Source organism: Dipodomys spectabilis, unplaced genomic scaffold (genome assembly GCF_019054845.1).
Source record: "Dipodomys spectabilis isolate Male_0828 unplaced genomic scaffold, ASM1905484v1 ptg000043l, whole genome shotgun sequence".
In the NCBI taxonomy this organism is placed as follows: domain Eukaryota; kingdom Metazoa; phylum Chordata; class Mammalia; order Rodentia; family Heteromyidae; genus Dipodomys; species Dipodomys spectabilis.
In genome coordinates, this window is record NW_024870720.1 from 26,909,678 (window position 1) to 26,932,110 (window position 22,433).

Consider the following 22,433-nt stretch of genomic DNA (forward strand, 5'->3'; position numbering starts at 1 on the left):
CAGTGGCTGGAAAACTTTTAATAAACTCTTCGGATTGTTTCTGCTTAGGAAAAGGTTTTGTTGAGACAATAGGTTAAAATGAGAGTATGTGCATACATACTTAGATATCCTTCCAAATGTCAGCGTTGCAGGTGACATTTACCTAGATCGAATTCAAGTACTTTCGAGATGTTGAACATAGGAGGCATAATGTATCCAGTTTAGCAGGAATAAGTCAGAGAACACCCTGAGGCCCAACATGATAGAATGGGCTGTGTGTTTGGGTGAGTGTTTATGCTGGTTACAAAACAGAATTCTTAGGGGAAAACTCAATGAATGATCTGCCTTAAATTTCATTCATGCCACTTGAGAGCAGTCACATGCATTTTGTTTCTGTTGAATCTATGTTGTGTATCTATAGAGACAAGTCTAAGGGGCCAGATTCTGAATTGGGTTAGGTACACTGAGGGCCTGTGGAGATTACATTTTGGGAAAAACATAAAGGTATTTAAAAGGGGCTGTGGGAAAGCTTGATGTAACTTAGAAGAATGAAGGGCGAACTAAGTCTTGAAGTGAAACGTTGAGCAGAGTGTCTATCATGCATTGTGAAAAGTTTCCAAGAACAGAATAGCAGTAGACCAAAAACACCTCTGAACGCAAGTAATACAGTGGACCGTGTGTTTAGGCCCATGTTCATGTTGCTTTTGTCTCTTTTAATGTGGAGAGTATTTGGCTGTAGGGTTAGCCTGTGGCCGAAGTGAGAATGAGCATGTGCAGTGGAAACACATGCCAGTTTTGGAAGATTCCCCAACAGGAATTACACAGTGACAGCTTCTCATGTTGGCAGAGTGCCGCACATTCTCCATCCCTCTGCTACCCTTGCAGAAATACAGACCCTGCATAAAATGCATTATGGGTGGCAATGATAAAGATCAGGTTCTGTCATTGAAGGTGATGACAGGCCAAATTAGGATGAACAGCTAAGGGGTGTTGAAAAGTGAATTCACAGACTTAAATTAAAGCTGGTGTGAAGTGTAATGATGTGAACTTTTTAGAGCCTTACCACTGGTACTCAGCAGGTGGCTTAGGAACCTAGAGAAGTTACTATGGTGCAGGAGTGGTACAGATAGGCCACTGAGTTAAAGGTTACAAAGGAATTTTTGAGATGGACCACTGAACTATAAAAGTGTCAGAATAAATGTGAGACTTAGAAGGGAACAGAGGGCCAGACACTGAAGTTCTATACTTCTCTTGGAATGTTGAGGGACCTTTATCCCCCCAAATAACAAAGTGTATCTGGAGCACAGATCTGGATATGCTTTTTTTTGGTCAGTTGTGGGGCCTGAACTCTGGGCCTGGCTCTGTCCCTCAGCTCTTCAACTCAAGGTTAGTGCTCTACCACTTGAGCCACAGCGCCACTTCCAGCTTTTTCTGCTTATGTGCTGTGAGGAATCGAACCCAGGACTCCATGCATGCAAGGCAAGCACTCTATGACTGAGCCACTTTCCCAGCCCCTCAATATGCGTTTTAAAAAGGTCACAATTGATAGTTTGGACAAACAAAAGATAACATCCCCATGTATATTATTACTGCAGTTTATCTCTACTTACTATGTTTTGGGTAAGACCTGAACCAGTATCAAAGCAGTGTTGTGTCCAGGACATTTATGGTCGGTCTCTCTCTCTCTCTCTCTCTCTCTCTCTCTGTCTCCCCCGCTCCCCCTTTCATCACCCATTCTTTTTTTTTTTTTAATTTTATTTTATTTTATTTGTGAACATACTGTACAGAGGGGTTACAATTACATGGGCAGGATAATGCGTACATTTCTTACCAAGCATCATCACCCATTCTGTAGGAAAGAGTTCATTATTATATATATAAAAACCATAGAGTGATATTCAGCTAGGATTTTGAGATTATAATTATGTTCTAGATTCTCAGGAAGATCAATACAAGCAGGGCCAGTTACACTCAGGTAGGGAATTAAGAATGAGCAGTTCAGAAAGACACTGAACCTGAACTTGTCAGTCATGGTATCTTGTGGCTCTCAGTGGCATTTGGCAAGGTCAGTTTGACTATTGAGTATAATATAAATATGGCAATTTTTTCTTTTTCTCACTTTTTTTCCCTCCTTTATTCCTTCCCTTCCTTAACCTTTCCTTTTCCCTTTCCCTTTCCTTTTCCTTTTCCTTTCCCCTTTCCTGTCCTGTCCTGTCCTGTCCTAACTAAGGTTTGAAAATACACTCACTAGGTAGGTATTTTACCTCCCAGCCCTTTTTGCTTTAGTTTCCCCTTCCCACAGCTATTTGGCTGACCTTGTTCCTCCTATCTATACTTCTCAAGTAATTGGGATAACAAATGTGTGCCATCACCAAGTGGCAGTTGGTGCTGAAGGTGAATCCTCAGAGATTACCTCCTTGGGAAACTACTTTATATCATAGGTTACGTTTTTTGAGGAATTCCTTGGGAGAAACAGTTGTTAAGGACCGAACGGTTCAATGATAATAGGGATATTACTTATACATCTGCATTTTCTAGTTTGTTTTTCTTTTCCTGCATGATGAGTGATACTGTAATCTATCTTTGAGATATATCTGGTATGAACCTGCTAAGTTGAACTGAAGATCTGTTCAATTTCTCTGCTGTATGTCATGGAGATGAGGTGCATTGCGGGTTGGTTTTTCTGGTGCAGTTCTTTAAAATAATTAAAAAATTATCTTTAAGTAGTTGTACAAAGGAATTGCCATTTAACAAAGCTGTTCATGGTGCAATTCTTAAAATCTGGAATTTTTGCATCCAGATATAGAAAAAGATGTTAAAAAAAGAAAAGGACGTTTAATCCTCTGATGTTGGGGAAACCACAGGCCTCTGGCACCAATATGACAATAAAATTCTTATGAAAAACTCACTTTCTATGAAAACCTGTTCCTTATTATTGTTTTTCAAACACAGTCACATGTAGTTTCTATTATTCTTGAATCTAGGATGTTCTCTTTCCTGTATCTATAGACACATAACATCCTGTGGTTCAGATTCTTTTATATGTTGGCAGTACATCATGTGATGATTGTATTTTTTGGAAAAAAAGCCACAGACCTTACATAGCAATAAGCATTTGATAGAAATCATCTTCGCTTCATTGCTCTCATACCATATTGAAACCCTTCATTGACTTCTGTTGGTTCTGTTTCTAAACTGTATGAATCTGTCAACTTGTTTCCAGTATTGATGCTATGTTTTGGCCAAGGGAAGCATGGTCTCTTGCTTGGAACACTGCACAGCCTTTGCTTTTGAAGTCCTTCTTCACACAGACACAACGTTGATCCGGATGAAATTGTGAATCAGGTCATACTATTCCTCTGCTGAATAATTCTTGTCATCCTTAGAATGCAGTCTCAGTTGGACATTTTGGCTCACAAAATCTCTCCAGTCATTTGTTCACTGTGCCAGTCTGTCTGCTTAAACTCTATTCTAGTCACATAGAATCTTTAGTTCCTTGCTGCAAAAATCTTTTCTAGCTTAGGGGGCCTTTGCATATGCAAACCCATCTTCCTGGAATGGTTTCCCTGTTCTTGTCCTACTTATTTATTTTATTTCTTTTACCTTTCAGCTTTTAGACTGTACTTCTTTATAGAGATCTTTTTTTACTATCAGTACTGAAGTACTTGATAAGCCCAAGGTCTTGAGCTTAGTCTGCAGATTATAAAACCAACAAAATTAATGCTTCATTTTTCTTCTTCAGTAACTCATTCACAAATTTATTCTTTGGTGAGCATGTATTAAGCATATATTATGGGCTAGACACTGTGCTAAATAACAATGAACAACACAAACTGGATCTTTGAATTCTTTCTTTGAAATTTAATTTTATTGTCAAAGTGATGTACAGAGGGTTACAGTTACATACGTAAGGTAATGAGTACATTTCTTGTTGAACATGGTTACCCCCTTGATCTTTGCCTTCTTTATTGAAGGTCCTCTACCATGTGAGACATGGGTATAACCCTTTTTTGCTAGAGTTGATTCTTGGATAGACTTACATTTTTGTCCATGCTAGCTGCACTGTAATCTTCCAACCTACTCTTTCCTATGTATTTGGGAAGAGGGGCAGGTCCCAATACACCCAACATGTTGATTGAAACAGGATCGCCTTGCATGGTGATCCTCCCATTTTCTGCCTCCTGTGTAGCTGTAGCTGGATTACAGGTGTAATTTATCAAGCCAGGCTCTGTTACTACTTTTATCTAAATAAGTTCTCCAGAGTTATTCTTTCATATATATTTAAAATATATTGCAGTAGATCATACATACTTTTCACATACATTTTTAAATATTTATTTTCTTTATAATACAGAACTTTTGTCAGTTTGCAGCCTTGAGCTATTGTGAGATTATCAACTCCAGGAGGGCAAAGATCAGGGTTATCTTGCTCATTGTTATCTAGCACAGTGCCTTGCTTACAGTGTATGCTTAATACATGTTCATCAAGAAATAAATGAGTGAATGAGTTACTGATGAGAAAAATAAAAGCATTGCCTTTATTAATCTATTTTCCAACTTTAGATAAAGGTTCAGTTGCTTTTTCTTGTTCGTAAGCCTGGCACACTATTTCTTGCCCTGTCTTTCTCCCATGCCATGTAAAATCAGGCTCTAACTTTTAATTCTTTCACTTTGGGAAGTACCTCATTAATTCAGCCATTGCCAACTTGGTGTTTTTGTCTGGGTGAGATGACTCCCAAGTGTGTGGAGTTGCTTGTTACCCACAGATGATGGAAGAAATTGATCCACAGGGCACATAGATTCATCACACACTTAAAAAAGAACTCACTCTTCTACACAGAGCTTAGGGAACCAACTCAGAAGTCACATTCAAGAGACACAGAACTGAAAAATAGAGGCACTTCTAAGAAGAAATACCCCAAACACACACACACACACACACACACACACACACACACACACACACACACACACACACACACACGCACACAGTGCTTAGGCACATCGGGAAAGTGACATTGTAGACAGGTTCATTTTGCTTAGAACAGAGATGGTTTTTCTTCTCTCCCTGTCTCTGGTGTTAAGACAGAGTTTCTAAAAAGTGGATGAGCATTTGAGCTGCACACATTTGGAATTACAGGGAGAAAGCCAGCTTCATGTTCTCCTCTGAGCTTGGCAGCTGCTTCAAGTCCACACCTAGCTGCTATTCCCAGTGTGGCGTCAGAACTGTGTCCCAGCTGGGGATACAGAGAAGGAAACGTGTGGTCCACTGAGCCACGGGGAGAGAAAGGCTGGGGAAGAAAAGCGAGCTGGAAGAACAGGCAGGAGAGACAAGGGAATGAGGAGGTGGTGTGGAGTGGGTGGTGGAGAGAAAAGTTAGATTGTGCTCTTTCTTAAAAATAATCCTTTTGCCTCCTCCACCGTGCACTTTTCCCCCTCCCTAAGTTAGCAGCTGCCATCTTCTGAGGGTTGCCCAAAAAGCGGGTTGGGAGATGGTCCTGGCTGCTAGGATCTGCAACCGTGGTGTGGCTCGTGCTCTCAGTAGCATGCTTTGTACTTTGCTAATGTCTTAGAATATTGATAGGGGTACCAGGAGCCACTCTGTGAATGCAGAAACTGCCCTGCAGGTGTGCCAGATGAGAGGAGGCCCAGGCACAAACAGTGCATCCTGTCCAGCATATTGATGTGCTGTGTGAGGGATTTCTGGACAGGCTTGCGCAGGATTGGGGCACACATGTCTTGCTCAGAGCACATAGCACAGCAGCCTCACAGCACGGTGTGGGGTAGTAGGTACGCCCAGATGCTCATTGCTGTTTTGTGGCTCTTTGGTAGCTCTCTGGATGTGTACCAGAACTGATGGGTTTATGCTACTGGACATTGTTCTGGGAGCCTGGGACAGTGGATGCCAGTTGGTGGTCCAGCTATATTCAGGAAACTGAAATAGAGAAACGGGCAGCTGCTTTTGTTCGGAGTTTCCGGGTAAATGAACAGTGGAGCTTTTCATGAGAGCCAAGAATCTTTGGTGTTTTGTCATTTGACTTCCCCTTTTCCCAGTGCACACCCCTGTTCCCTCCCCAAGCCTGATCTCATATCATACTTCTGGGCACATTTCTACTTTTTTTTTTTTTTTTTGGTAAGGCAAGATCTTTGATTTTGATGTCATAAAGTTTCATTAATTTTTCTATAGGCCACTGACATGTCCCCCAAATTCACTAGTGTTGTAAAAGAGAAAAGACTCGTTGGGGTGCCTGTGAAATGAAGTAGTTCTGGCTCAGTTTAAAGGGTGCTGGTGGTTCACACCTGTAATCACAGCTACTTAGGAGGCTGCGACCTGGAAGATTGTGGTTTGAGGCTGTCCCAGGAAAAAAAGTGTGTGTGACTCCAACTCCAAGCAACCAGAGAAGAGCTGGGCTAGTGGTGTGGCTCAAGTGGTAGAGTATGAGTTAAGCAAGCCAAGTGAGATGGCAGCTCTGAGTTCAATCACTGAGAGAGAGAGAGAGACAGAGAGAGAGAGAGAGAGAGAGAGACAGAGACAGAGGCAGAGACAGAGAGGCAGAGATGGAGACAGACAGAGATGGAGACAGAGACACAGAGACAGAGACACAGAGACAGAGAGACAGAGAGAGACACAGAGAGAGATGGAGACAGAGAGACAGAGAGAGACACAGAGACAGACACAGAGAGACACAGAGACAGACAGAGACACAGACACAGTGAGAGAGACAGAGACAGGGACAGAGACAGAGAGACAGAGACAGAGAGAGACAGAGAGACAGAGACAGAGATACACAGAGACAGACAGAGTCAGAGACAGGGACAGAGACAGAGAGACAGAGACAGAGAGACACAGAGAGACAGACAGAGAGAGACACAGAGACAGGGACAGAGACAGAAACACGGGCCTGTCTCTTTTTCTTTTTAAAAGGTTTTTATTGTAAAGCTGTCACCCCTCCCTCAGTTTCTCCCAGTTTTTGTCCCTCTCGAACCTCCACAACCCCAAGTAAGACTGTCTCTTTGTTTCTCGTCTGCCTTTTACCTTGTGGAAGTAGGAGGGAGCAACTTTATCTTTATGCCTGAGAACAACTTTTTCTTAATGTTAAAAATGAATTGAAAACTGAAACTGCCTTTCAGAAGGGGTCCTTGTGATGTGTGATGTGGGTTACTGGACAGGCAGCCTATTAGGTAAAGACAGATAGTTAAGCCCTTTCCTTGAGTTAGAAACCCATCTCAGGAGCTGGGAAGGTGGCTCAGTGGTAAAGCACTTGCCTTGCATGCATGAGGCCCTGGGTTCGATTCTTCAGCACCACATAAGGAAAAAGAAAAAAGCTGGAAGTGGCGCTGTGGCTCAAGTGGTAGAGCGCTAACCTTGAACTGAAGAGCTGAGGGACAGCACCCAGGCCCAGAGTTCAGGCCCTACAACCAGACCCCCCCCCCAAAAAAAAAAAAAAAAAGAAACCCATCTCACACCAGCATTGTAACCTTGGATTTTTGCACTCCAGTTTCCTCATCTCTAACAAGATTCTGCTAGAGTTTTATCCCAGTGTTCTGCACGTCTTTCAAGTGCTGCATCTGCTGAGCAGAACTGGCTAGCAGTCATTTTGAACTATTCTGCCTACCTTTCTCAGCATTCCCTTTTCCCATGTAAGGCATGCAGATAATGTCAGGAGCTTCAGGCTAAAACTCAGGAGTAATTACTTTCTTAGAAACAACAATTATTCTTCTTTAAGGTTGTCCACTTTTTTTTGTAGTAGTAGTAGCAGTAGTAGTAGCAGTAGTAGTAATAGTAGTAGAAGTACTAGGGTTTAACTCAGGGCCTGGTACTTGCTAGGCAAGTGCTCTACGACTTGAGTCCTGCCTCCAGCTGTTTCGCTTTAGTTTACTTTTCAGATAGATGGCACAGGCCTGTTCCAGCACACTAGTGCTTCATCCAGCCCTTTCTGCCACGAATTCTCAATAGCTTTTTTTTTTTGCTTTAGCCATCAGTTTGGCTCCTGGTTCCCAACGGTATCTTTGGGGAGAACCAACCTAAATTAGGCCTCAACTTGTCAGCGTATGTATGTCAATCTCTGTAAGTGCTAAGGAAACACAGGTTTCAGGTGAGCAGAGATGACACCGTCCTTTTGTGTGGAATACTGCTAGGAGCAAGTGGCTCTGTTTACCTAGGATTTCATCAACATCTAGACCGTTTCTCATTCCTGCAAGCAAATGGATTGTTCTTTCTTTTATGGGGGGTGATTGGGGCAGGGGGTGGCTTTCTGGCTCTCTGTGTTTCTCAGAGAAGTTAAACTGGTTAAGGAGTTTGAAGGAAAAATGTATGGCATGTTGTCTTTTTTCGTATCACTGGGTTGGTGCACCAATATTGTGCTTTGTGTGGTACAAATAATTGCTGTTTATTCCTGTGCTAATGGATAAAAGGGCTGTGTTGCAGGCCCTGTCTTCTGTAGCCAGATGACTGTATAAATACAGGGAGCCTTGTCTTTTGCAATGCAGTTTCTTGGAGTCACCTCAGTGTGCCCTACAAATGGCAGTTCTCACACTATTTCTTTCCTGTTGCTAGTGGATATAATGGCAATAGCTACTCCAGCTGACCATGCCATGCGCTGTTATGAATAGTGTGTTTACGTGTGCCATGGGAGAGCTGATGTTGTTGCTATTTATAGTGATGCAAGTTCAGGAGGCCCCGAGAGTTGTAGCATGCTCCAGGCCTGGGGTACTCAGGGCTAAAAGGAGATTGTAATTTGGAGTGGAAAATTGGGGAAAACCAGAACAGCATGTGGAATCTAATATGTGAAGCATTCCTCAGTCAAGTAAGCAGGCTATAGATGACTGTAGGTGGAAGGCAGGACACATTCTGTGATCCTGTGGTTTGGGGTTAAAATTTACAAGGCAGGGAATGAAGGAGGGAGGGAAAGAAGAAGGGGGAGGGAGAGAGAGAGAGAGAGAGACAGAGAGAGAGGGAGAGAGAAAGAGGGAGGAGGGAAGGGAGATTAGAATGCTCTTGAAGAATGACAGACATTGGCAAGGATCTTCTTGGAATGGTATTCTGTTTAGGAAAATTTTCATATAGAAGGAAATAGCTTTTGAAGGACACAGGAACCTTAATACCAGTAAATTCAGGGCTCTGTGAGTGTGGCCTGTTGGTTCAGAGTAGTTGAGGTGAGGACTGAGGTTATTCTATAAATAAAATTCTCCAGAATTCTTCCATGACCACAGTTTGGATGCAGTAATGTTAGGTTCTTTGAATAACTTTCTCGATGTGAATCTCAACTTTCATCACACTTTTATGGGGGGGGAGGGCGGGCATTGTGAGCATGGAGTTCCCAAATTCCTGGTTGCATCTAGCATCAAAAATCTTCATTTTCCTTGTTCTTTTTCCTTCCATAGACAGCCAGACCCCAAGTCCTATTGGCTTTTCTTCAGCTTCTCTTGTGCCTGCCCCTTCCTTTGAAATCCTAAGGGAAGGCACTATCTCTTTGCTTACAGTCTTCTATGAAATCAAAGGAAGTTATTTCACACAAGGCTGCCAGAATGTAAAGTATCAATTCCATTTACTCTCTTTTTGGTTATAAAGACAAACAAGTAAATATAAATAAAAACTTGTGATATTACCCCTGATTGCTTAGCACAAGTCCCTAATTTGGGGCCTTAGACATTCAAGAGAAAACTGACAGTAGAATGGAGGAGCTTACTGTACTACTTTCAGTATTTTAAGTCGTTTAATGAAAACCATAGGTTTCCCCTTTCTCATCAAGCCTTATCTACATTTTCTCAGATCAACTCAGAATGCTTTTCCTAAATTTGATAATGCCTTCCCAGAATTTGTTTTCATCAGAAAATAAGGCAATCTCCGGTTACATAGGCATTAGAATAATGAATTCTAGAACTAGAGTCTCACTGTGAAGATTCACCTAATGTCTAGAACATGTATATGAATCACTATAAAAGCCTAAGCCAATTCTTTAACTAATTGTACTTTCTCACTTTTATGCAACTCCCGAATATTACAAACACTAGAAATGGACCAAAATGTTCAGAAACATTTTGGATTTTTTTTTGGTGGTACTTGGCCAAGTTTGAACTCAGGGCCCTCTTCTATGGTGGGCAGGTGCTCTACCACTTAAGTTATGCCTCAAGTTCTTTGCACTTCAGTTACTTTTCAAATAAGGTCTTGGCCAATCTGAATCATGATCTTCCTGTTTATACTTCCTGTATAGCTGGGATAAGTGGCATGTGCTATCATGTCCAGTTTTGATCAGTTGAGGTGAGGTCTCATGAACTTTTTGCCTGAGCTCTCCCTGCACCTTGATCCTCTTGATCTCAGCCTTCTGGGTAGCTAAGACTAGAGGTACCCAACTTGGATCACTTTAAAAAAAATTAATGACCAGGGATGGGAAGGTGGCTCGGTGGGCTTGCCTTGCATGCATGAGGCCCTGGGTTCGATTCCTCATCACTACATAAGCAGAAAAAGCTGGAAGTGGTGCTGTGTCTCAAGTGGTAGAGCCTTGAGCTGAAGAGATGAGGGACAGCACCCAGGCCCAGAGTTCAGGCCCCACGACCAACTTCCCCCTCCCCCCCTAAAAAAAATTAATGACCAATCAAGTGCCAGTGATTCATGCCTGTAATCGTAGAAACTCAGGTGGTTGTGAGATTGGAGAATCATAATTTGAAGCTAGCTCAAGCAAAAAAGTCCATGAGACTCTTAACCTCCAATTAAGTACCAAAAAAGCCAAAAGTGGAACTGTGGCTCAAGTGGTAGAACACTGCTCAAATGGTATTGTTCACGCTATCCGTGAACAATAAAGCTCAGGGACAGCACCCAGGCTCTGGGTTTAAGCCCTAGGACTGGCACAAACAAACAAAAACAAATAACCACTTGTGTTTGGCACTCTTTCCTTTATCTTAGCAATTTATGATGCTTGCTGACATTCCTAAGATATCTAACAGATAGAACAGGATACATTTGAGGGTCTTCTTTGTGCATTTCCGAATATGGGAAGAAGTGGCAGAGATTTTCTCTTTTTGGCAGTGGGAAGAGCATTGAGTGGGAATAGGTAACCTTTAATGTAATAAAAGATCACACAAGTTTAGATGAAAAAGAAATCCATCAAGGGCAGTACATAAGAAGAACACCAACTTGGCAAATGTATTTATTTATTTATTTTCTTTTCAGAAGGGTTACCATTATATAAGTAAGGTAATAAGTACATCTCATTTGAACAGCGCTACCCCCTCCCTCATTTTCTCCTGTTTTCACTACCCCCTTACTCCCTTCTCCCCCAAGGAGGGCTGATTTCCAACATAGCATCTACTGAGCATCGCTGTTGCATGGGTTCACCCTTTGTCTCACTGTTTCTGTGATTCCTCTTCCTTTCCCCATATCAGATGTATTTATTTTTAAAAGCTATTGAGTTTAAAACATGTTGTTGAGTTCTGAATTATAGCTAATCATGGGAATAAAAGAAGAAAGTACAGGGATGATACTGGAATAGGAGAAAGGTAGGGAAGAAGGAAGATAGGACATGTAAGGGAAGAAGTGAGGAGTGGTGCCTTACACCTGTAATCCCAGTTATTTGAGAAGCAGAGGCTGGAAGATCTCAGGTTCAAGGCCAACCCAGGCAAAATTAGTGAGATCCTATCTCTAAAGCAAAATATAACCGAAAGGGGTTGTAGCTTAAGTGGTAGTACATGTGCGCAGCAAGCATTCTCTCTTCTAATTCTCTCTTCAAACTAGCCTTACCTATAGTTTTCTAGACATGGTTTGTTTTTTATCATGATTGTTAAATGATTTTATCACTAGCTTTCCTTCATTCTTATGCTCATATTACCTCTTTTAGTGGATTTAGAGTAATCTCTATAAGTTCTTTCTTCTAAAAGGTACTAGGTTTTATTTTGTTGGTTGTGGGGCTTGGACTCAGGGCCTGGGCTCTGTCCCTGAAGCATTTAGTATTCATGGCTAGCTCTCTACTATTTGAGCCACACCACCACAATTAGTTGGAGATAAGAGTCTCACAGATACTTTTCTGCCTGGGCTGGCTTTGAACCGAGATCCTCAGATCTTCGCCTTCTGAGTAGCTAGGATTACAGGTGTGAGCCACTGGGGCCTGGTTATTATGTTAATTTTTGTACCAGCATACCATATAAATAAATAACCTTTTAAAAATCTGTAAAAATCGTCTCTAGTTTTCAGGCTTGGGTGTAGATCAATTGGTAGAGCAAGCACTTGTCTTAGCATGTGTGAAGCCCCCTGAATTTGCTTCCCAGCACTGAAAACAATTTTTCTTCTAGTCTTTTAGCACAACATTTAATGTTACTCTGTAGTTCACTTTATATTCTTTATAGGCGAACACTCCCAGGCTCTGTCCAGTCACAGCTGGACAGCCATGTAAACATGTTTATATATTACTCTGCTTACAGAGTTGTCACCCTGAGTAGCCACAGGACTCCAAGACTGGTCCCTTAGAATGCCTGATGACAGTGAAACCCCAGAGTGAGGCAATGGGCCTTTTTTTGGAAGACAGCTGGGTCTAGGGGAATTTTTGTAAGCAGTGAGCCATTCTTTAATTGAAACCACTGGATGTGGTTAGTAGTTTATTTTAAAAACACCATATGTTCGTTCATTCCTATAGACTGTGACAATCATGGTTTAATCAAAAGCTGCTTGTGACATTTCTGTTTAGCGTTCATAAAAAGTGGCTTGCTTCCTTGAAATCCTGAACTGTGTGCCAAATGCCAACACACTTGCAATTATAGTTTTCCTTTTAGGCAATTGTGCAACTTTTTGAATATGTGGTAGGTTTTTCTTTATTTTTGTCACTTTCACTAATTTGTCATCTTCTTCACTGGAAAAAAAATATTTTCTCAGTCTTTTGTTTGGTAAATAAAACTTTTACTCCTTTCTCCATGGTTTCCCTGAGAGAAAATAAGCCAATGTAACTGTTTTTTTTGACATTTCCTTTTTTGGCCAGAAAACTTGATCTTATTGAGACATGATCTGTTTGTACGACTGTAAGCTTGTCAGCTTGTCATCATCTGTCATGGTGCCAGGGTACGTACCCTCTTTGCCACCATAATGGGGAGGAGAGAGAGACACAGCCAGATCTCTGAGCTTTCAGCTGTGTAGTGCAAGTCCTTTCAGTTCAGTTCATTTCCATCCATTTTTATCTACAGTAATCCAAAGCAACTTCTCTTCTGGCATAGTCCTGGATACTGGGACAGCAGAGGTGTGAAGATCTCATACAACTGACCATTTTTTGGGCAAAATGACAGAATTGCCTATAAGTAAAAGAATACTGTAACTGCCATAGTGCAGTTATGAGAGTATAAAGAAAGTGCCTAAGTTGGTTGGTGTTTTGTTCAGAATCCTCAGCTAAAACTGACTAGATGAGTTAGTATGGCTAGATTCTACCATGGGCAGACAGTTTTATCAAGTTGTTCATTTTATGTTAAAACATTTCTATCATATTTTGTTGGTTTACCTACAATTTAATGTTTCGAATTTTAGAGTTTAAAAAAGTTATTGTCAAGGTGATGTACAGAGGGGTTACAGTTACATAAGGATGGTAGTGGTTATATTTCTTGCCTAACTTGTTACCCCCTCCCTCATGGTTGGTTATCTTGCTTACTTCTCAGACATGTTTTGGAAATATTTTGGTTTCAGGTGACACTACTCAGTCATTCAACTTTCTTCTCCAGTTTGTTCCTATTGCACACATGAAGTCAGGAAACATTAGTACTGCTGACATTCTAGGGAGTAACCTTCAGGTACGCTGTACCAAGTAAGTATGAGGTGCTGGGGTTATGGCACTGGAGCCAAATGAAGGGCACTTGGCACTCATAGTTTATAATCTGATACTTGCCAATCAAATACAGATATGTGAAGTTGTACCCATGCTAAGTGCTATCCTGGATTGGGACTTCTATGCCATAAAATTTGAGAATTGGTTGGGATTTGATTAATTTTAGAGAAGGTGTCAGAGAACATTGCAGGTTAAATCACTGGGCCAGGAAGAAAAATGATGTCTGTTAGCAGACTTACCTAAGACAAGACAACACTGACCAAGGACAGGAAGGCCTCACAGGGGGGAATTGGATCAAGAAAGAATTCCATTAGCTTTGACTAATATTTGAAAAAGTAAAGGGTACCAACCTCAGATGGACAATTAGCATATAAACCTCCCAATGCATGATCAGTGCACATCTATAGTTAAGACTCACAGTAAGTTGAAGCAATGAATTCTAGCCTAAACTGAAATGGAACTTTTATGTTTACTGACTCACTATATCTGTGGAACAACCCACCCCCAATTTCTGCTTTCATCTGTAACCTTCTTTTCTACAAATAGCAATCCCTATAATCACCACGGTCAAATAAAGCATTTGCTTCTAAACTAGTATTGAGTTTCAACAACAGCGTTTGGCATCACCATGAGGTGACTTTTCTAGCGGTGCCATAATCTTTTGTTTATTTTGATGTAATATCCAACAATTAAGAAAGTCCTGTAGGGATATTAGTTCCACAGTTTGAAAGTATAGAAGGACAGGGAGGCAAAGCACTCCAGGTGCATGTTCCAATAACACTGACTTTAAAGTATATACAGGCCTTTTGGTTCTATTTGTTTTTATGGAAATATCACTAAGTAGTTGCACAAAGGAGTTTTGATATGATATGTCAATTTATGAGAGAGAGAATGTGTGTGTGTGTGTGTGTGTGTTTGAAATGAGGTCTTCTCTTCAGGCTAGATTGGCCTCACACATGAGGCCCCTTTATCAGCCTCTCAAATTCTGGGATTACAGGCATGTTCCACCATGCCAGGCTCACACAGACTTTTTCTAGCAGTGAGTCAGAAGATGTAAGGCAAAGGAGGATTTAATGACAAGGTCAGGAGAACACAGAGCCTCAGGTTTGCTTCTGCTTCTGCAGTGACCTCCTTCCGAAATGATTTCACATATCTCACCAAAGCATAGGTGGCTCTCTACCACGGCTATTTTGATAATAGTTTTGGTTTGTGAGTTTATACTAATGCAGCCAGGGCAAGAAGAGAAATTTGTGATGGAAAGGGAGATTTTATTTAGCCGGAGGAGCTCTGAAACCTTGTTGAACTAAGTGCTCCAGTGTATTTTTGTTCACTGTACTTTGAAGTCTGTGACCAAGAAGATGTGTTTTTCCTCAAAATAAATTGGGAATGGTCCCCGAATGGTCTCATGGACTGCATTTTCCATCAGTCGTTTTAGATGGGCTTGGAAGTTTTCTTGGGCTCTTGTTCACTGCTCAAAGGATATTTAGGAGCTGACCAAGTTCAAGCAAAACATTTCAGTGCTGAGGCCGTATAGAGGCTTTCACACAGAGAACCTGGATTGTTGCATAACTCTTGGTGCAGGAGGCGCAAATGTCCTTCCAGTTTTAGGAGCAGACACCAGAGGTTCCACCTCTGAGCTCATACTTCCTAGGCTGGGGGAAGTCAGGATTAGCACAAGGTCCTTGCACTTCTGCTCTGACTCTTTATAGCCTATCATGAAGCTGAAATACTCCAGTGATTGGGCTAAAAATGAGGAGCCTTTGATAGGGTATAATCAACTCCCGGAGGATTCCATTATCCATCTCTCCAAATCTTGGTGTGTTCAAAATTAGAAAATTAACAGCTATGAATAGTTGTTTTCCACTTGATTGGTCTGAAGTCAACTGAATCCTCGAGAAGACTCCTTTGGAAGTATGTTGCCTTGGAAATGGATGCGCACAGCCATGTGATAGCTTTCAGTGTCGTTGAAATCCCAGCCGTTTAGGTGACAGCCGTGGCTTTCTGTAGGGTGTGGGCAGATTCTGCACGGGCATTTCCCGTTGTTCACCAGCTTGGCAGAGGCTGCTCTTCTGATAGTAGCCTCTCATTTTCAGAAGTGTCTTTTAGAGGTCTTTTGTGCTAGTGTTGGGTTCTTTTCTGAGTTCAGAATGTACAGAAGCCTTTTCTTTTCTGTGTACTTCAAATGTGCCCTTGCCTAAGTGGTCTGCCGTGGGAAATGCACACAGCCATGTGGAGCAACCTGTCGTGTGTATTGTGCTTTATGGTTAATGCACACTGTTACCTCTGTGAAGGTGTTTGATCTTCTGCGCAACCCTGTGACAAATTGATGTAACTATTTGGATTTCCTTATTATTGTTATATTTTGATGGTACTGATGTTTGAACACAGTGTCTTGCACTTTCCACATAGGTGCTCTGATTCTTGAAACATGTCTCCAACTCTCTTTGCTCTTGTTATTTTTTGCGATAAGGTGTTGCTTTTCTGTCAAGCTGGCCTGGACAGCAATCTTTCCCATTTTCCTCTTTGCATGGTAGCTGGGATGACAGGTGCATACCACTACACTCATTTATTGATGCAGATGGATTTCTTGAACTTCTTACTTCGGCTAGCCTCAGATATGATCCTCCCAATCTAGGGTAACAGGGATGAGCCATCATTCATTCATTCATTCATTATTCTATTCACTTTTCTGGTCTTGAGATTTGAGCTAAGGGCCTTTAGTTTGCTTGGCTGGCCTCCTTGCTCTAGTACTTGAGCCACACCTCCAGCTTGGCTTTCTGCTGATTATTTTGGAGTTGGGAGTCTTCACCCAAGCTGGGTTTTGAAACTGGATCTTCCTCCTGAGTAGCTAGAATTATAGGCATGAGGCATTGGCGTCTGACTTTGATTCCTTTATTTTACAAATGAAGTGAGGAAGACATAAGGAAGTAATATCTTACTTACAAGTGTCCTTGGAAATCATAGTTTGTGTTCAGATCTGTCATTGTGCCTCACTTGGTAGTTTTTGATCCTTAGTTCTTGTAATCTAAAAAATAAGATTAAAAGAGGTAAACCTCATATGGGTGCTGTGGGCTTTCAGTAAGCAGGACAGCCTTTGAAGGACACTAGTCAAGAAAGAACAAGGCTCAGTGTAGACTAGTCATCACCACCTCCCCCCACCCCTCTATCCCCTCCCCCGGGCCCAGAGTTCTCTGTCACATTCACACTCTTCAAGGAACAGACTTGGGATTTGAACTCCAGCTCCTCAGTCTTCATTGTCTCGGGTAACAGGAGTTCCCCTCCCCTCCCCCACGGGCAGCCAGCTGCTTTACTCAGGTGCTCGTGAGGGCAACGAGGTTTTGAAATAAAAGACTCAGAGATTCTAGAAGAACTTTTTAATTCCTAGAATAGTCAGCAAATTATTCTAAAAATGGAATAACACCCACAGGTCTCTATTATTAAGTGCTGCTTGATTCTACCCCAAATTTAAATTTGGAAAAAAAAAACCCAAACCTTCTCGGATCACATTAATAGTGTACAAGTTCTTTTGGACATAGCAATTGCTGTGGTATATGTACTGTCATTGGTGGGGATGATGGAGAGGTGTTGGAGTCCCACGTTGCACACCTGCTCCTAGGATGAGTATGGGGAGGGGAAAGGGTGAGGCTCATTGGGCCAGGGTCTTACCTATAATGTTTTCTAAAAGCTAGCTTCGGTTAAAGGTCAGACTGTAACTTAGTTTGAAATACTTAGTGGATTGGGATTGTCCCTCAAAATATTTTTGCATTAATTTCTATCATGCCTCTTCCCTTCAGGAAGGCCTGCTGGAGAACCTTCTAGTATGCCTGACCTGAGCTGCTTCCACCTTCTGGGCACATGTCTTCCACAATCTGCCTGCAGGGTTCTCCAGTGTTGCATGGATACCTGTGTGTACCTTCACCAGTCTGAACTTCCTTTTCTCTGATTGTAAAAATAATAGTGCTGGTTTTCACACAGAACTTGAGAGACTGCAGAGCATACTTGTATATGTGAATGATTCTGAGAGGGTTCTAGTGGTTATTATGTTTACTTTATATGACAAAATACAGAATAGGAAATGTGGAGTGAATTATGTAACGAGGGACAAGTGTGAGAAGTAGGACTTCAGCATCCCAAGTCTGGTGTTCTTTTCATAATACTTAAATTATATCTTTTCCTGGAGCTGAGTTAATTAGTTGGCTAGTCAAGACCTTCTCATATTCTACAAAATATTGGAGGTGTCTTGTAATAATAAAGAAGTGGGTGAAACAGAAATAAAGTCAGAGAGAACATAAAATATACAGAACCACTAGGACCAATATTGTTCCTGGAATTGACTTTAATTTGTCTCTGGGCTTCCTTGTAGCCAAGATGGAAAGAGAGGTACAATCAGTTATATAATTCTTATCTGCGAAGGAAAAGTATACTAAGGAGAAGTAAAGATTTTTTACTAGGATTGTATTCTGAAAGAATCGTTTCACTGGAGATTTTAGATAAGGGGTAATAAGAATAATTGAAGATAATGCTCTCAACAACATTTTATAGCAATGCAATAACATCAGAATGCAGTGTTAGGGTGCTAACATTTGTTGGGTGACTATTACATGTTTGGCACTCTTGCTAGAGAGTCTGCAAGCGTCATTTTATTTAGCCCTCATAAACTATTTATCTTTTGAAGACTTCATTTTATATACATCTGATGATAAGAAAGCTTGATATCAAAGGATTTATGCTATGTCCTCAAGGTCACAAAGAAAGGAGTCATTTAGCTGCTGAGACCTGGACCTTATGTGGTTCTAGAGCCCCTGTCCATTCCCCCCACCCTGTCCCTGCATTGTGCTGCCTATAAAGCTGTAGGGAGATGAAAGTCGCCAAATGCTAGCACAGTTGGCTCTCCATATCTACAGATTCCACAGCTGTAGGTTCAACCAAGAGTGAATCAACAATATTCAGAAGGAAATTGGCCTGTCATGAACGATATGTCTTTATCATCATTACCCTCTACACAATTATATTTATAAGCAAGTATATTTATACAGTGCTTACCTTGCCTTAGGTATTATTGTAAATCACCTAGAGATAGTTGAGAGAGTAGGAGATGTACATAGGTTACAGGTGAATATAATGTCATCAAATATGAACCTTGAACATCGGCGAATTTGGTATCCAAGAAGGGTCATGGAACCCGTTCCCTCTGATGCTGAGGTTGTATGTTATCTTCTAGTGGTCTTTCTTTATTCCAGAATGTCTTTTAGAGGCTTGTCTTCTGCAAATGTCATACTCACATTCTGGCCTTGGTAAGAGTGAATAGTAGAAAAGCTCGTGTTCTGTGGTTGCTTAAGAGAAAGTTTCCTAGGACTAGAGCTGATATCTGGGGTTGTGGCTATTGTTGAAGAGTTGTGTGATTAAGTTGTCTTCGTTAGTCCTCCCATTACCCAGTGAGGTTATCATTCTGTCTTGCAGATGAAGAAGGTTCAGAGACTCATAACATCAGAGATGCTCAGTGGCAGGATAGAAATTTGCAGCTTCTTGCCTGTACAGAGCATGTGTGTTTGCCAGTTCACTGGGGTCCTTCTTGCTAAAAAGGCAAATAGTAAAGTTGCTAATGTATTGGAAACAAAACAAAACAAACTGAGGTCCTGATCTGGGCTCTCATCTGTCTGGAAGAAGAAAGATCATCTTCAGCTTTGAGAGAGACTTCAGAGCAACCTGTAGCACTCTGGAAGCCAGGTAGGATTTTCTTCAGCCCATGCCCGGACTCTGTGTGAGCAGTTCTCATAGTAAAGCATGAGCAACAGGACTTTACTATGCAAAGTTTCTAGCAGGGCTGATTGATGATTTTGTATAACCCCATAACTTGAAAAATGTTTCTCTGGATTTCTTTATGGGACTCTCTGAGGAAATTCTCAGAGTAAATTACTACTAGATATATAGAAGTCAAAAAATGATATGGATAAGTTTAATTTTGGACAACGTAGCAAAAGTAATAATTTTAGTGTTCTTAATTCAGAAGTGTTCTTTTTGACAGTCCTTAAATACCCTGATCAATTCTGTGTGACTGTGCCATTCCCATTTGTTGTTTTCTCCAGTAATATTAACCTTCACAACCATAGGTAGCATGCACTGTGTATTGTTCTGACAGCTTGGTAACAAATGGTTCATTTTGTCTGAGCATGTAATCCCATCTGCTTTAGAAAAATGTAGCAAGACCTCACCTCAACCAATAAATTGGGCATGGTGAAACATATCTGTCATTCCAGCTCTGCAGGAAACATAGGTAGAGGAAACAGTGGCTCCAGGAAACAATATGAGATCCTACTTGAAAAATAACTAAAGCAAATAAAAACTGGGGTTATAATTCGAGTGGTAGAGAACCTACCCAATAAGCACAGGTCCTGAGTTTCTACCCAGTACCACCAAGAGGAGAATAAATAAAAGCACAGTCAATTCCCACAGCCTTGTGATGCAGGAATGATACCCTGTACAGGAAGACATACACGTTCTCACGTGAGTAACTCACCTGAGCCACACAGAAGTGCAGGCTCATTGTATGCTCTCCCTTCCATGCTGGGTAAATCAGGTAAAGATAACTGGTGTTCTTTTTTCTGTTGTAGGGATCAGTGCAACTATTTCTCATGCAAATACTTCTAAATTACTAAGTAGAAATAAATAATAGAAGTAGGAATACAGGGGAAAAGAAGCATAAAATTGATGACTTACTTGTGCCGAAATGGTGACTTTCCCTAGAGTGTTCTCTGAGGCAAGTCTCAAAAGGTGGTGTCTCTATTGAACTCACGAAGCTTGTTCATAAACCGTTTCAGTTTGCAGAATCACAATCGGCTTCATAGTTCTGAAGGGCTCCATCTTAGGACATTGCACACATCTTAGGGCATTTTTTTTTCCACCGGGGATTACATAGTAGTTAAATTAGTAGTACTAGAATACTTTTGCCTCGAGTCTACGTGCTTTTGAAAGGGTAGTTAAGTCATTGAGAAGTCTAGCTCTGAGAAGCATTGCATGCTGAACCTGACTGACCTCTCCAAGACTTATTTCCTTATCAGAAAAGTGTGGGTAGCAAGTCCTAAACTCATGAGTTGTTGCGATGATGAAATGACTGAAGATAATGTGTTTAGCCTAGGGACTGGCATATTATAAACTTTCAAAATACATACGCCTTATAAAATTGCTTATTGCAAAGGGGACAAACTATGTTCTGAGTGCATTTAGATGGAGCCACACACATGGAAGAACAAGAGCAAATGGTTCGACAAGGATCAGGGGTTACCAGACAGAACATTCCTAAGCATCTTGAGTGTCAGAAGTTAAGTCCCCTAATGCAGATCACGCCTTTGGAGGAGTTTACACTCTGGTTGTCTAACCCTGGAGGACTTTTTTTCCCAGCGTGCCAGAGGGGAAGGCAGGGGAAATGCGCAGGGGGGTAGAGCTGTCAGTCAGCAGTGCCATTGGGCAGCTCTTTGAGAATGGACATGACATTCATGGCTTTGGGCTCCAGTTTACTGAGCTATGAGTTAAGGGAATGGCTGTGGGCAATCTCTGCATTTGCTCCCAGCTCTCATATTCTTTTACTCCAAATTAGTTTAGGCCTTATGAGCCCAAGATAAGTTGCCATAAAAAGCTATTTTCTCCCCTCCCTTGAAATAGTCATCAATAAAACAGGAACTAAAAATGCAAAATGAAGCAAAAAACTCCCAAGTAGGTTGCTGGAGAATCTGTTTTTTTCCCCCCACTTGGAGCCAAATGACCCTTTAATTGTCTTTCATTGATTCTTTTAGAGAAATGTCCTCAGCTCATTCACAGGCCTAGGATCTTTTGCTTCCTTCCTTGATTGAAAATAATTCTTTTAAATTCTTTCACTGCAACAGCAGGAGTGGCCCCAGAGGACGCAGGCGCAGGAAGTATCTTTGTTCTAATTGTTGCCAGTGCCAGAAAGACCTTTACTGAGTTGCTCTGAGCTGTCACCAGAGTAACTATGAATGAATCAAATGAATAGAGAAGATAAGTTAAATAACAGACCACACTATTTTTCTCTCCTCCTAAAGATCCATTTTGTCTTGAGCCAAGAAGAGTCATTTAAATGGAAGATGTGGTTGGCATAGTGCCTTGGAAGGGCTTGTCACTTTCTACAATATTTCCTGAAGACATCCCCTTTCATTTGGGACTTGTCAAACTGGTTATCATAATTTTCTTAAAACACTGGCATGGAATATATTCCAGAACTGGTTTTATGCCTTTTAAGCATGCAAGGTAATAATCAGGGACTTAACTCGCATTGGTCTGATGGAGTTTGAGAATGGTGGGATTTATGTAGCAGCCGCAGATGCGTCACAGATTCACCACATTCAGTGGAGGAAAACTGACTTGGCCATCCATGGTGGCACAAACAGTTAACTTGGGCCTGGAACTCTGAAGCGAGTGTTTTCTCTGCCACACCACGTTTCCTTCCTATGCTGGGCTGTGGCTTCCTAATTCCTGTGTAATGACTGGACTGGACCATGGCACCACCATTCTCCCACCAGCATTAGAACCTGGGAAGAGAGAAGGATTTTTCTATCTTTCTGAAGCCATGCTTTCACAATGAGGCTGCAGTGGGAAGACCTTCCCTCTGTCTCTTCCATGAGGATGTGCTGCAGATTCCTGCAA

The 22,433-nt window shown here is 41.4% G+C and overlaps 1 protein-coding gene across 2 annotated transcripts in view; it reads left to right on the forward strand.

The window, feature by feature from the left end:
* Slc4a4 (solute carrier family 4 member 4) overlaps positions 1–22,433 on the forward strand; it is a 315,411-nt gene that overhangs the window by 31,617 nt on the left and 261,361 nt on the right. The window lies entirely within an intron of this gene.